The sequence below is a fragment of the Diadema antillarum genome, unplaced genomic scaffold (assembly GCF_040938485.1).
Source record: "Diadema antillarum isolate AM-2024a unplaced genomic scaffold, OU_Dant_1.0 scf00000086, whole genome shotgun sequence".
NCBI classification, from domain to species: Eukaryota; Metazoa; Echinodermata; class Echinoidea; order Diadematoida; family Diadematidae; genus Diadema; species Diadema antillarum.
Genome location: NW_027270975.1, coordinates 1,916,771 through 1,931,334, shown reverse-complemented (window position 1 = coordinate 1,931,334; position 14,564 = coordinate 1,916,771). Strand labels below are relative to the sequence as shown.

At 37.9% G+C, this 14,564-nt stretch overlaps 1 protein-coding gene across 1 annotated transcript in view; it reads right to left on the bottom strand.

Moving 5' to 3' along the window:
- The window catches only part of LOC139717991 (mitogen-activated protein kinase kinase kinase 3-like), a 117,545-nt gene extending 112,070 nt beyond the window's left edge, over nucleotides 1-5,475 (bottom strand). The window contains exon 1 of the mRNA XM_071629480.1: nucleotides 5,011-5,475. The gene's annotated coding sequence lies outside the window, so the exon portion shown is untranslated. The remainder of the gene's footprint in view (nucleotides 1-5,010) is intronic.
- Between the last annotated feature and the right edge of the window lie 9,089 nt (nucleotides 5,476-14,564).

The window sequence follows — 14,564 nt, the reverse complement described above, 5'->3', positions numbered from 1 at the left end:
CAGCTGTATCATAGGCTACAACAACAGGAAATTGAACTCTAACAAAAATACACAGACAAAGATTGATGTTCCAAAGTATGGCACTGGCAAGCCTTGCAAGGCTGTGGCAAAATGGCACTACCGTAACGAAAAAGGCTAGAAGAAAAACAGATCAGGTTTGTTTACAATAGCTCATCTGAGAGGAGCAATTACATTTAATCATTATCAGTGAAATCATGGTAACCAATGACAACAGACCAGTGTTAGCTGGAGCATATTTTATTAGGATCAAGTAATCAATGAAAGATGAGACAGTGGGAAAGTAAATCATCTACATGTTATGGGATTCTTGAATGAAAGGCCATGTTGATAATTTCCACTTCATCAATTTCATAAAAACCCTGAATCTCTTATGTACAAAGACCAATATTCAAAATGTTTTCCTTAATAAATATGCAGGGATTCAAACTAGGGTACCAATGTCTAACATTTCCAGCCAATCCTACAGCCACTGGTGGCGCTAGTAGTACACAATGCCCAAACTTCAATGCACGTACAGCAGCCAAGATTAGGATTGAATCCTAAGATTATGATTAGGGTTTAAGGGCGGATTTACAATTAGCTACATAATCAGCACTTGAGACTTCCAGAGGGCATGACTGGAAAGCTATTGCCACACATGTAATACAAAGCACAGCCGGTCAAATGGACTCACAGTAAAAGGAGAAAGTCGATGGCAACCATTCTAGGTGCTCTTTAACCTGTTGAAGACTAGTCACAAGTATTTTTGGGCTGGGGTAAATGGAAAATGCACGTTACAGGAAAATCAGTCCATCTTCAATGGGTTAAGAAAACATTGTTGCAATTATTTCCATTGGGAAGCAGCCCACAGTCACAAATGTCAGGATATAGTAAGAAATGTATACATGTGCACAAAAATCCAAACAATGCAAAGCAAAAGTCTATTTTCTCTCTCTTCTGCATGTACACATATAAGACATGCACAGAAATCAATGTGTGGGTGGTATTTGTGGGTCTGTTTATTCATTTTTTTTTTTTGGGGGGGGGGATGGGGGTAAAAGCAAGTTTTGAAATGGCTGAAAAAGGTGTTAAACTAAAATTTGACATCCAGTAAAAATCGATCTCACTGAAATTCATCAGTCCTACATGAAACTAATAAAACGTGTGTGATGAATCATTTGGGATTGTGAATGAAAGATCATTTCATATTCAGATATCAATGTTGACGGCCAAATTTAGACTTGCTAAACAACAGCTTATCAGCAATATAAGGAATACAGGCCATGTCAAGATTTTGATAGTACTGTAAATTTTCATGCGACTAATTTTTCACACTCATGTTTTTAATTCAGTGGAAACATGACCTCAACTACTAGAAAATATGGCAAGATAAAATATTCTTGTGCCTTTACTTAATATAATATGCAAAATATACGAAAATCTTAATATGACAAAATTTTCCACTTTTACAGTATATGGGGAGAGGGGTGCAGTGTAAACCAATTATAGGCAATAACACAATCCCATAATTATGATCAAGTCACTGCAAGGGCAGAAGAACGAAAAACAAAATGAACAAAATGAATATCAAGAAAACATGAACATCTGCCACTAAAACAAATAAACAGATTATACAAACCTTTTGACAGACAAGGGTTATTACCTAGATGCTACATACATGTAGATTTTGCATAGCTTTAAAATGGTCATTGAGCACTTTCCACTTGATAGCCCGACCAGACGCTGTTAGTACGCTATGCGAATACAGCGTCTGACAGTCGAGGCATACACCTTCAAAGTGGGGAACCACAACAGAAGTGTCACAACTACAAAAATTATGAAAACTTATACGTTTCATATAAAAAATATATACGTTACTCACGTTAAGTACATGCTTGTATTATAGAAGGTTCATAAGTCCATCACAGAGAGCCCTCACGATAAGTCCATTGAACAAAAAATGACACTTTCTAGCGCAGTAGAACAGCGCAGCTGTCCCCGACCGTCGGGGTTCATCGTTGCAGATTTCAAAATGGCGAATTGACTACTCAGCAAATTATGCATGCGGGTACGTGGCTGGAAGTGCAGCGATCTATTGCGTGCGTGCGCTCTTTGGTAGCAGCACGCACGGTCGACCGAGAGATGGAGGGAGTGAACTGCCGATTACTAGTATCAGATGTACCGTTCGCACATGCTGCATATAATCATAATTTTCGGTAAGTTATAAAATGTGACCGGCGACAACGGTTTCAGGCAAAAGTCGGGAACTTTGAAAATTCATTTTTTCACTGAAACACATTGCCCATTTCCTAAGCTTTGCATTGATATAAAACACTTGTATTCTTCTGCACCATAAATGGGCATAGAAAGAGAAATACAATGTACTTTTTAAGTTGTTAGCCTGACAAAATTGCGAGAAAACAGGCTTTGAAGATTCACCTCTTTCTCAGAGACAATGTCCGGGCGGCGATGCGAGGGGAGAATCACCCATCCGTACGATGGTGCCAATCGATGTTAAGCCCCGCCTCTAGCAACCACATCGCCTTCTGATTGGCTCACTGAGAGAGTCAAATTTCCCGGGCACCTTCCTCGGAGCTCAGCGTATGGAGCCGAAAAACAATGCGTTTCGCTCGGGTTTGTTTACCAGTACGTCTTTCAAGATGGCGAATACGATAATTGCACGTATGGTGTACATGTACATGACGTGTATGGTGCATGTAGTACGCAATGGCATCCACACGCCATGACTGTGTGCATAGAAATATGTAACAGGAGCGGTGGCGAATCCACACATTTACAAATCGCGTTTTCATTGTGGCTGATTTGTCTTTATCATTGGCGACCCTTTTGAAAGCAGAATTGCTAGAGCTGGCAAGGGTCATGCTTAAATTAAAAAAAAAAAACACGACTCGTTAGTTTGGTGCGATTTTGACGTGTAGTATTTGAATATAATATTGGTCACATGTGACCGCTCCTTTCCTCTTATCTGCCTTCCATTGAGTCAGTTTGCTGTCTTAATCTTTACTACATGTACAAGTAGACAAATTTGAGAATATTTAGTTTTCTTTTCACACGGTTATGTCATGCTACACGATTTTTGTTTCACTTCCACGGTTGTCGAACATTGCGGTAGAATAGTTTGGACAGAAAGCCAAACGAAGAGCACGCACTACAGAGCGAGCGTATAAACCACTATAGCAAGAACAATGGAGCATGTAATCGTGCACGCGTGGACAAAGCATTCCCCACACGCTGCAACTGGTGTCTCCGAAGCCGAATTATGTAAATGTATGCGACGCACCAGCCAATCGCATGCGAGACAATGCGCCGTAGCAACGCTGGGGATATTGGCGCGGCGTTCGAAAGAAGCTCGAAACTGACGAGTGCGATCCAACATAGAGTGCTTAAAATTCCATTTTCGATAGGAAAAGCTTAGTCTTATGCTATGAAATTTAGTGTAGAGGTAGAAAACATATCAAAGATTCGATTTCTGCAAAAAACCTAAATCGACAAAAATAATGGTCAAAATCTTTGTACCCCGCCTAGGAGGGAATTTGCTCTTGCGACTTTTGCCTGAAACCGTTGTCGCGGGTCACAAATGTGCATTTCAATATTGATAGCATAGATATGAAGTCTCATTAATGAAGATTTCCATGAGATGAGTTTGAGGTGACAAAAAATAATCTAAAGTATCAAAATTCAAAGCGATCGCAATGCGATCGCTGAACTCTCTTCGTGTTGTGGGTCCCGACGGTACAGCCCTGTCGCTACTTACAGCGACTGGGCTGTGTATAGTTATCCACTTGATAGCTTTCCCACATTCCGATGGTAAATGCATCTATAGGAATAGCATACAGTCAATTCATAGTCTAACCTAAATCATTTCCAATGTGACAGACATGATTCATGAACTCCAATGGCACTCCTTGCAGCAAGTGAGAGAAGCTCTGCCCTGCGTCTTGTCCTCTTCATCAAAATGCACCAGTTGAATTCAGCACTGCACCCTACATCATACCAGCAGTCCACAAAGCAACCAGACATGTTCGTGATCATGGTCAAGGCTATCATCTTCCAATCTCAAGAAACGAACATCATAAGCAGTCCTTCTTCCCACGCACTGTGCGGACTTGGAACTCACTGCCATGCCCCCTGCCCTGACATCATATCAGCCCCATCATCATCAGTGCAGTGGAAGCCTTCAGGCTTTAGCTGATAGCATGGCAAGCTATGCAGACCGCTGATGGACTTTTACTCGCACCCTTAGATACTTTCTGCACATTCACACAAGCACAGCACACACAGCATGAATCACACCTGTAGCTGTATCACTGTAAATAATCTTCACGTCTGAAAGATGCACGACCACCACTCACCAGGAGAAGAAGGCGGTTTGAAGGGTATGAAAACTGTAACGCAATTCCTTCGACGCTGCCAATAAGAAGTCGTTTGTCGTTTGTCGTTAGACCTACATTCCTGAAGTTGTATACAGTATTATTAAGTATAGCTTACTACTGGCTAAAAAAGCTAAACAACTTGTTAGATCCCTTTGCATTGTTTTCCCCAATGACCAATCAACATCATCTATTCTTAATCTTAGATTAGCATACAACTGGCTGCAAATATTTAACCACATCGATGTCGATCTCATTGTCATTGGCATGTTTACTGTGATACGTTATGAATAAGATGAAGGTGTCGTCTAAATTAAATCTAAGGAAATTTACTATAAATTCAAGCGTAAAAAATTCTACTTGTTTACAGATGTTTTCCCCAGTTAGTCACAGTATTAGAGTAGTACTAGGCCCGGGACTAAGTAAAGTAGATTGGGTGCCCAGCACATATTCTAATGTTAGATTTAATTAGTCTGTTTAGTTTAGAGGTGAATGTACCGTTGCGTTTCAGTGCCAGTGGTCAAAGAGAAGAGATTAAAACGAGACAAAGAAAGAGTAAAGGCAAGCAGTAAGCGCTTACATTGACATTTGTGAAATGGAAACTTCCTGTACAATGTACCTTAATATCCAGGCAAATGGACATAGAGTGATGGTTTATCAAGCAGGGGAGATTTCAAGCGAGAAACTCAATCAGCTCGACCAACATGTATGATGTACAATGTAGCCAGGCGGTAGGATGTTGGTGGGTGGTTGTATCGTAACACACGGCACGGTGCCTGTCGCATCAGGTAGTGCGCGTAGTAAGTTCACCACTATTGACAGTGCAGTGTACAGGGCACCGGGCGAAAGCCCATCCCCTTCGCTTGTTCAGTAGTGACAACGACACAGAGATCGATTTATTCCAGCAATACAAGGAATGACTCTGATCCAATATGCTCCAGATACCTTCTTCACGTCTCTAGCACGAACAATAATTGGAGATCTCCTTTAGATTCCCTTCACTTCTGACAAAAAAGGCAGGTTAAACACACTGTTTCGAACCAGTTCGGATGACAGTATCGCACAAGTGTACCACATCATAAAACCGCTCTATGGGTTATCCGTACTGATTACATGCATGCATTTACATGGCTCGGCTATGCACCGTGCATGCATCGAACGTATGTACGTACGTGCAAGTGCGTAATGTATCTTTCCGACTGATACGTACGCACTATGGTCGGATGACTTCAGTGTAATTTTTATACGTAGCACGAAATGGGACCAGAGCAGTGTATATTCTATGGACAACTGCAACGTGTGTTATGCGAAAGCTCGAGACCCCAATACAGGTTACAAATAAAAAAGTATTAGTACAGTTGCCAGCTCAGATAGGAGCGCCATGAACGCACTTGTGTGAAAACAGGGAGGTGAGAGTGTCTCACCTCCCTGGTGAAAACTACGATCCCTATGAAAACGGAGCATGCAAGTGTCAATAGAGGGCTCAGTGGGTTGTTTTTTTTTTCCACGAGAAGAAAATCTAAAAGATTTTTTCTCTCTTTCTAATCCAGCGGAAACAAAAATGTCTTATGTAGAAATGACAAATGTATACAACAAGGTTCACTCAACAAACGTGAAACTTGACTCTCACATTTTAGTAGTAAAACGAATAAGACGTGAACTGATATACAGTTGTATCAGAAAATTCGCTTCACTGAGAGATTTGCTTTTATAAAATAACATTTTAGTATGTTTTATGAAAGCATCTATAAGGTAAATTCAAGGTAAAGAGAGATTGCTTGCAGTCTTGTTTATAAGAGTAGATAAAAAAGCTCTTAAAAATATGATATCAAGCGCTTTATAAATGTTATGCATTGTTATTATTATTATAAATATGAAGAGTTTGTTCTCAAAAACCGATAAGTCCATTTTTGAAGATTTTGAAGCACGGTCTCTGTCATAAAGTACAAAATAATACCTTTTAAATGATATATTGGTCACTATACATATAAAGGTACATTCTTTAAGTTATGGTCGAAAGAAGCAAATATTTTCTTATTATTCTCTTTATTTTTCTTGACCTTTAGTCGCAAATATCTCCATTTGGCAAATATGGACTTATCGGTTTTTGCGAACAAACTCTTCACATGATGACAATCAAACCTGCAACAATATGCATTGATACTTTATTATTACCATTGTTGAACGTCCTTCAGATGGTTACAGTATTTCTTTCTTAGTTGTTGGCAGATCATTTTTTTTCAATGCTATTATTTCCAAAATATTGTGACTGTCTTGGATAAATATAAACGATTGTAATGACTAACATTCCCCACTTAAAGATGAAATCCACCCCAAAATAAATAAATTTCAAAAGAAAGAAAAATTATCCCCTACAGGATGGTACAAAAATGGAAAAAAAAAAAACGGATACGAAATAAAGAAGATATGACATTTTGGAATTTCACATCTTTTGAAAAATATTTCTTGACCAGTCGTTATGAATATTCAAATGAGCGAGTTGATGATGTCATACCATCACAATTTTTAATGATATGCTATATGTGAAATTTCAAAAAATTGTTATTTTTAGCTAACACAAGTAAATGCATATGCATATTATGCAAATGCATGTTATGAGAGTTAACAATATTACATTTTTGTTCTTTTTTATTTTGGGTGGTTTTAAGACAAGTTTTATATTTATACAACCGAAATATAAGATTTTTGTCATTCCTGTGTATGAAATGAATAAGAAATTGTGAGAGCTTGACATCGTCAACTTGCTAACTTAAATATTCATAAGGACTGGCCAAGCATATTTTTTTTTTTGAAAAAATGTGAAATTTCAAATGTCATAATAAATTCAAGAATAGGCCCTAAATTTGATGTGCAAGGAATCGTTAGAAATGACGACTAGGGCATGAGCATCATGGAATAATCATTTAAGGCCCTTAGCTATATGATTTTTACAGGGAAAGAAGAAATAGTACACCTTCCTGTGCGGCAGCGCAGTGACCGAGCAGAGTATACTATCTGAAATAAGGGTTATAGGTTTAAACGTAAAAATTAGTAAATTTCCGGTTCACCTCTATAGTTTGTTTTGACACATAAGATTCATGAAGAAAGATTTCTGATCTTGCCTATTTATTATACTTATATAGTTACTTATCTAATGATTTATTTATTTGTTTATTTATTCATTCATGTGTTTATTTATTAACTTATTCATCATTTATCTACTTATTTTTTTATCTTTTATTTTTCTATTTATCTAATCTATCTATTTATTCGTTCATTTATTTATTCACACTCTATAGTATCCTATAGCATGGTTCAGAGCCGAGGGGCCTGTTTTACAACAGATCCCCACAGCTTTGAAATTAAAATACATTACAAAATAATTTATTATATATAGGTTTCGGTGATATTCATAATGAGCAACAAGTATACCACATTTAAATAGATGAAAACATTGATTTTATTATATAGTATAGTTGCAGCTATACATTGCAAATTATATAGCAGCGATAGATAAAACAAATTAAACTTGGAAGTTTTAAGGATATTCACCATTGGGTAAAAAAGAAACAATTGGATTAAAAACGTAACAAATAAAACTAGCTTTTAAGACAAAAATGAGTATAAATTGATAAACATGATACATAGGGAACAAATTGAAACAAACACGGCGGATTATCACGTTTCGTTATATATAGTTTCATTTCCAACACATACAATTACAGCATTTGAATACATACTAATGACACAACAATGCAATGAAAACAAACTATGAACGGTGATACAATTTTTGTACATTTCAAGACAAGTACAGAATAAATGGTTGCAAAATTAATGAAAGGGGACTGCTGAAACGCAGAGCGTTATGCAGTCCCCTCACAAAAACAACAACTCAACTTACACAACTGATAAAACGAGGCAAAAAAGAACTATTTTATCTTTACACACCAAACACGAAACAATATGAAGAGTCCATTTTTGAAGATTTTGAAGTATACGGTCTCTGTCATAAAGTACAAAATAATACCTTTCAAATTATATATTAGTCACTACATAAACAGGAACATTTTTGAAGTTATGGTCAAAAGAAGCAAAAAATTTCTTATTATTCTCTTTATTTTTCTTGACCTTTAATCGCAAATATCTCCATTTGGCAAATATGGACTTATCGGTTTTTGCGAAAAAAAACTCTTCATATAGCATCAAGAACGCTTCTCACTCCTTTAAAGCTGACAGCTGAGGAAACTTTCTATGGCGAAGCGATGTACAGCATAAGACGCACAAAAACAAAAACAGTACAAAGAAAAGCATGAATTACATATTCAGTTTGCGATTTTCCCGTTTTAAAGACTGAGAATAGGACTTGTTTTTATTTCATTTCATTCATTTCCAGGGAATGATTTATAATCATAACATAACAATATGAAAACGCATAATGACACGACAATGTACCGAAACAGGCAAACTGTGACCTGAAATACAATGTAAATCTGATGATAATGCTTGTTCTATTCTATACAAAGTTTAGCATCATACTGGATTTGTGTTGCCAAAGATGTTAACCACCTCTTTCAGGTTGATCGCTTCTCTAGTAATGAGTATGATTGGAGTGAAAAAAAACCAAAAACAAATGCCGAGTCCATGGTGGGTGTAGGAATATAAATGAATGTATTGGGGGAACAAGCAAGCGCTACCAGGAAGAGCTATAATGCAGGGAGAGTATATTAATAGCAACCGAGCGGGGTGGATGGCGGGGGGGGGGGGGGGGGGGGGGGAGTTGTTGGGGAGGGGATATCCCCCGTCACACACAAAGGAGCGCGTTCTCAGAATATTCATAATTGAAATTCATTTTTCTGGTGCACATTCCTCGTTGAATATCAATTTTTATATGCATCTTTTTTTCAAAGTTATGGGATTCATTCAAAGAATTTGAATTAAATTTAACGCTCGTTATTCACGTCCGTTGCGAGAAAGAAAAAAATCCAAAATGAATTCTTAGTTTGTTGCGTGATTTTCTCATTTACTGATCTTTTGTAATCTAAAAGGACAGTGACCTATAGCCGGGGAGGGTGTACATCAGAAGGGGATTACCCCCCCCCCCCCCACACACACACACACACACACAGGAGGGAACTTTTTATCTTTAGGATTGAAATTCATCGATCCAGGATATAGATACTTTTTTTGTGGAATATTTGTTGAATTAAAAAACAAAAAAACAGTGGGCCTATATATAGATATGCCTTCCAGTTGCTAGAAAAAGTGTCAAATAAACTAAATTCCTTAAATGTAACCTCATCGTATAATAACTATTGCCCTTGTGATGGGTTTTGTCAGCATATTGTGTTTGATATTGTGGGTATTTGTATGTGCTTATTTTATGAGATGATTTTCCCTAAAGGTGAAGTTCGAATTTTAAACAAAAGGTTGGTTCTTTTATTATCAAGTTATCATTGAACATTTTGTATATAGTTTAACAAAAACAAGAATGATAACATAATAATCGCTTCTGTTATGTAATTTTGACATGTACTCTTTTTCGTATTTTATTGATGACATAATGTTATAATAATAACTATAAAGACAGTGACAGTAATTTCTTACCAAATGTTAATCAATTTTCTTTCCAAACATTTCCAGAAGCAACCTTTAATATATCGAACATTAGTATGTAATGATTTATTGTCAGTTACATTGCGTATTTAGAAATTTACATGTGTATTATATAGAAAGTGATATCATATTCTAAGTTAGCATAAGTGTGCTATTCTCTTTTTAGCTTCACTAACTTTCTCAATACTATTTTTTACTGTTATTATCTTTATAGTTATCATTATAAGATTATTTCACTTTCATTCTTGTCACAATCATCATCGTTTAAGTTGTGGTTGAAAAAAAAACCACACATGCCATTCAAGTACATGTATCTTAATAGCAAATAGTATATTTTGCGATATAGCGATTACATGTAAATATGTCTGCTTGTTTCATCTGCTTCAAGTACTGTAATGTGCAGATCCTTTAACTGTTTCGCAGTATCAGGTTTGTGAATCGTGTGCATTATAGATTATACTGAGTAGGTTGCAAAAGACGAGAGTCTGATCCCAATGTGTATCACTGGTTTCTGCAGGCGATTTAAAGATTGGAAAACTTTTCTGGTTAATCAAGATTTGCCCGTTCTCAGGTCATATATGAAATTCAGATGCCTTATAAAATTTCTTATGTTGGTGAGTAACAAGTATAAAGTATACGAACAATTTAAGTGATTGCTTGCAGAACAGACTAAGCGCCACTTTTTAGGTAAAGTTTTAAAGGAAAAATACATCAGAGGAAAATAGAAGCCGTTCCATTGATACTGCACTTGTGACATAACAAGGAATATTCTGTTAAGTTGTGATTATAAATCTCCCGTTTTTCTGTCACCTTTTTCTTAGCAGCTTTAAGAGCAAATATCTCAAATCAGCACGAATGATGAAGTTAACTTGTTTTCCTATCAAACTATTAATTCTCAAAACAAAGATTGAAGCTCCGAGTGTCGGTCCTTTATCTGCTTCTTGCAAACATTGAGGGCGTCCTTTATAATTAACAATCCGGCCGCATTGCTTCCATTGCCATGAGTTTGTTATCTTTACTTGTTATATAATGTTTATGGACAAGATAAGTTGTGAGTAAGGGATGTATATGTCTTACCACTATGGGCATACATAAAAATCGTGAAGTATACTGCCACAGGAGCATTGTATCCTACCATTATTATAATGTTCTTGTGTTTTCATCGCATGACTGCTTGTATAGGGGTGAGCGTATTATGATAGGCTATACAGACGTAAATACCTACGTAAACTGTAATAATAATAACCATGCCACTGTGTCTGCAGCCCTGTTTTGAAGATTCCACTTTCTTAAATTAACCGTTATTGATACAGGAACAGAGAATACAACCATACAACCAATGACTGAGCAGGTAAAATACAGAACTAAGATTTGTGTAGTTATGCTTGGGTCGTTTTAAAGGACTCGCAGCGCAGAGAAAATGACAGGCTAATAATCTACAAAATACACAATAATCTTACACCTCTTTCAGCACATACAGGACTATATTATCAAACAGGCTACTCAGTTGACGAGAGCCTCGCAACCACACTCCTATCAGGTACCATATTCGAGAACGAATCGCATCGCCATTCGTTCTTCCCAAGAACTGTAAGGAACTGGAATTCCCTGTCGTCAGAAATTGTTTCAGCGCCATCTGTGGGATCATTTCGAAACCGTCTAACGGTTGATCACAGTGGGTAGTTATTTTCGTCATATTTTCCATGTGCTTGTAAATATCTGTAAATAAATTGTATTATAATGTAAATAGCACCAGTCTGCAAGAATCTTCAGTCTATTGAAGGAGGCAGACTTAATCAGAAGAAGAAGAAGAAGAATCCACAAGAAGCAGGTTCTTCTTCATCTTCATTCTGTGCATGCACTTCTATTACGCAAAATTATATTCAACTCCATTCAATTCAACTTTTGCGCTCTCTATATTGAATTGAATGCGCTTGAACATCCGAATGAAGAGCCATGTAAACGTTATTCCTTATCATCATTATCGCCCACACACTAAGCCCCATGAAGTGTTGGTCTCATGACCGTTTTTATGATGTAATATACAAATGATGCACAGGATAGAGTGCGTTAGTGTAGGCGTAGTGCACTCGAGGGTATTTACAATTGTGAAACATGCACGAGGCGAAGCCGAGTGCATGTTGCACTACATTGTAAATACCCGAGAGTGAGCTACGCCTACACTAACGCCACGAAATAATCCTGTGCATCATTTGTTTTATAAAAATGGGTCGAAAATTCGAAAACTAACATCATTTTTCAGCGTTTTCCACGTACCTTTGTGGGTCAAGACGTCCGAAGATGTTCGTCCCAAACTTTTACGCACGTCGCACTCGCGGAAGTCCCGCACATACAGTATAAGTATAATGGGGGGTTGGGTTTCCGGACACCCGCATGAAAACTTACTTATTTTACATAGAATATGCACCCTTTACCTTAAAGACTTGATATAGACTCCTCATATAGGCCTACTAGACAACATACTCTGAAAACGGCGTGAGAATTAACCTGCTAAATCGTTGGATTTGCTCTTCAAAGAGACTCCATGTACGCGTCCGGTCCCATAACGCTTGGTCTACTGTACTGTACAAAGTGTACGTATAGTATAGTATACGTACGTACGCCACATATGTTATGCACAAGGGAAGACAGGCCGGCCGGCCGGCAGCCCGAACTAGAAGTTGTTTACAGGATTGACAGCGCGTACGCGTATGCATGCAATTCATCAAAGGAGCCGCCGCGCGCACAGACGATCGGCAATCTACCATAGGATTACAGGCAGTGCAATTGTACTGAAGTAAAGGAAGGAGGTGTGTCTCATTTCAGCGCTTCCTATTGGCTACATTCTTGAACCCATTTTATAATATACTAATGATGCACAGGATAGAGTGTGTTAGTGAAGGTGCGGCGCGCTCGAGAGTATTGACAATGGTGCGACATGCACGAGGCGCAGCCGAGTGCATGTTTGCAACCGTTGTCAATACTCGAGAGTGAGCCGCACCTTCACTAACGCCACGAAATAATCCTGCGCATCATTAGTTTTATAAAATGGGTCGAAAACTAACAGCATTATTCACGTACCTTTGTGGGTCAATACCAGTCAGCTACATGTAGCACTCGCTCAGAAGTCAAGATGTCCGAAGATGTTCGTCCCAAACATTTACGCACGTCGCACTCGGAAATTTATCCCGCACACTACACGATAAGACTGTACGTACGTATAAGAGTATACGTACGCCACGTACTGTTATGCACAAGAAAGGCCGCCGGCTGTTGTGGCAGCCCGCGGCCCGAACTATCTGTTGTTTACAGGATTGACAGCGCGTATAGTAGCGCGTGACGCACTTGTAACAACTGATTGAGTGCGCACTGCCAGTGTAAAACATTGTGACGTACGTCAGGCCAGGGAGGTGGAAGAGAGACTCTTCTTAGTGCTTACCTGAAGAAAATAATGCACGCACACGTGACTCATTTCAGCGCTTCCAATTGGCTACATTCTTGAACCCATTTTATAATACCTTCTGTTGAACGCGTGATGGGCCTTGTTTGCCTAAGCGTCGGACTCGTGGGCCTTCTAACTCATGGGCGTGCGTATCACATGACTCGTAGATGGGCTGTTTGACATGACTCATTGACATTTTTTTTTTTCGATGTCAAACTCGTGGGGTCGCATACTCTTGGGTGTCGGTCTCGTGTATAGGATGACCCTGTACTTCCCGAAACCCTTCTTTGTTCTCCACTCCGAGGCACACTTGTAAAAGTGATCCGTTTTCCTTTCTCATTATGCCCTGCTTTGTTATCGCGCTTTCCCCCCGATTTATCCGTCCACACCATAGAGATGTATACTAATAAAATATTCTTAGTATATATCTCTATGGTCCACACTCAACATGTTTCATGGGCTCTCTGCTCTTCACACCTTCCTCCTCCCATAGGGCCTACATGTATACTTAATATGTATTATAGGATGCACACTCGACTGACAAGAACACCCGCTGCAGAGATATCACTCTACCTCAGCATGCATGTAAACTTACTTGCTGTTATGTATTCATTGAGTTAATATCTATCTATATCTTCGTCAATTTTATCATTATATCATAATATAAATATATATATATATATATATATTCAGTGAGGTTTTTACTTTGATTCATCCTGCATAGAATCATCTTTACATAATGTAAATACTAAAAAAAAATGTTTATTTTTTTTTAAAGATGAATGTTCACAACAAAAAATAAGTCAGATACTATTATTCCATGCCCATTGTTACTCAGAAATCAACCAAATAATAAATCTAAAGGAATTGACAAATATGCAACAATCAAGACAAAAACAACTATTGAAATACATTATAAAAAAGCAACAACAACAACAACAACAACAACAACAACAGCAACAGCAATAAAACATTCCCATGCTGTAACCACATCGGGTGAAGTTCGTTACTCCGAAGGTTCGTTATTCCAAAACACGTATATTCCCGAGCACCTAATTTTGTTCGTTAATATGAAAAAGACAAAGGGTTCGTTGTTATCCGAACATAATTATATGTGA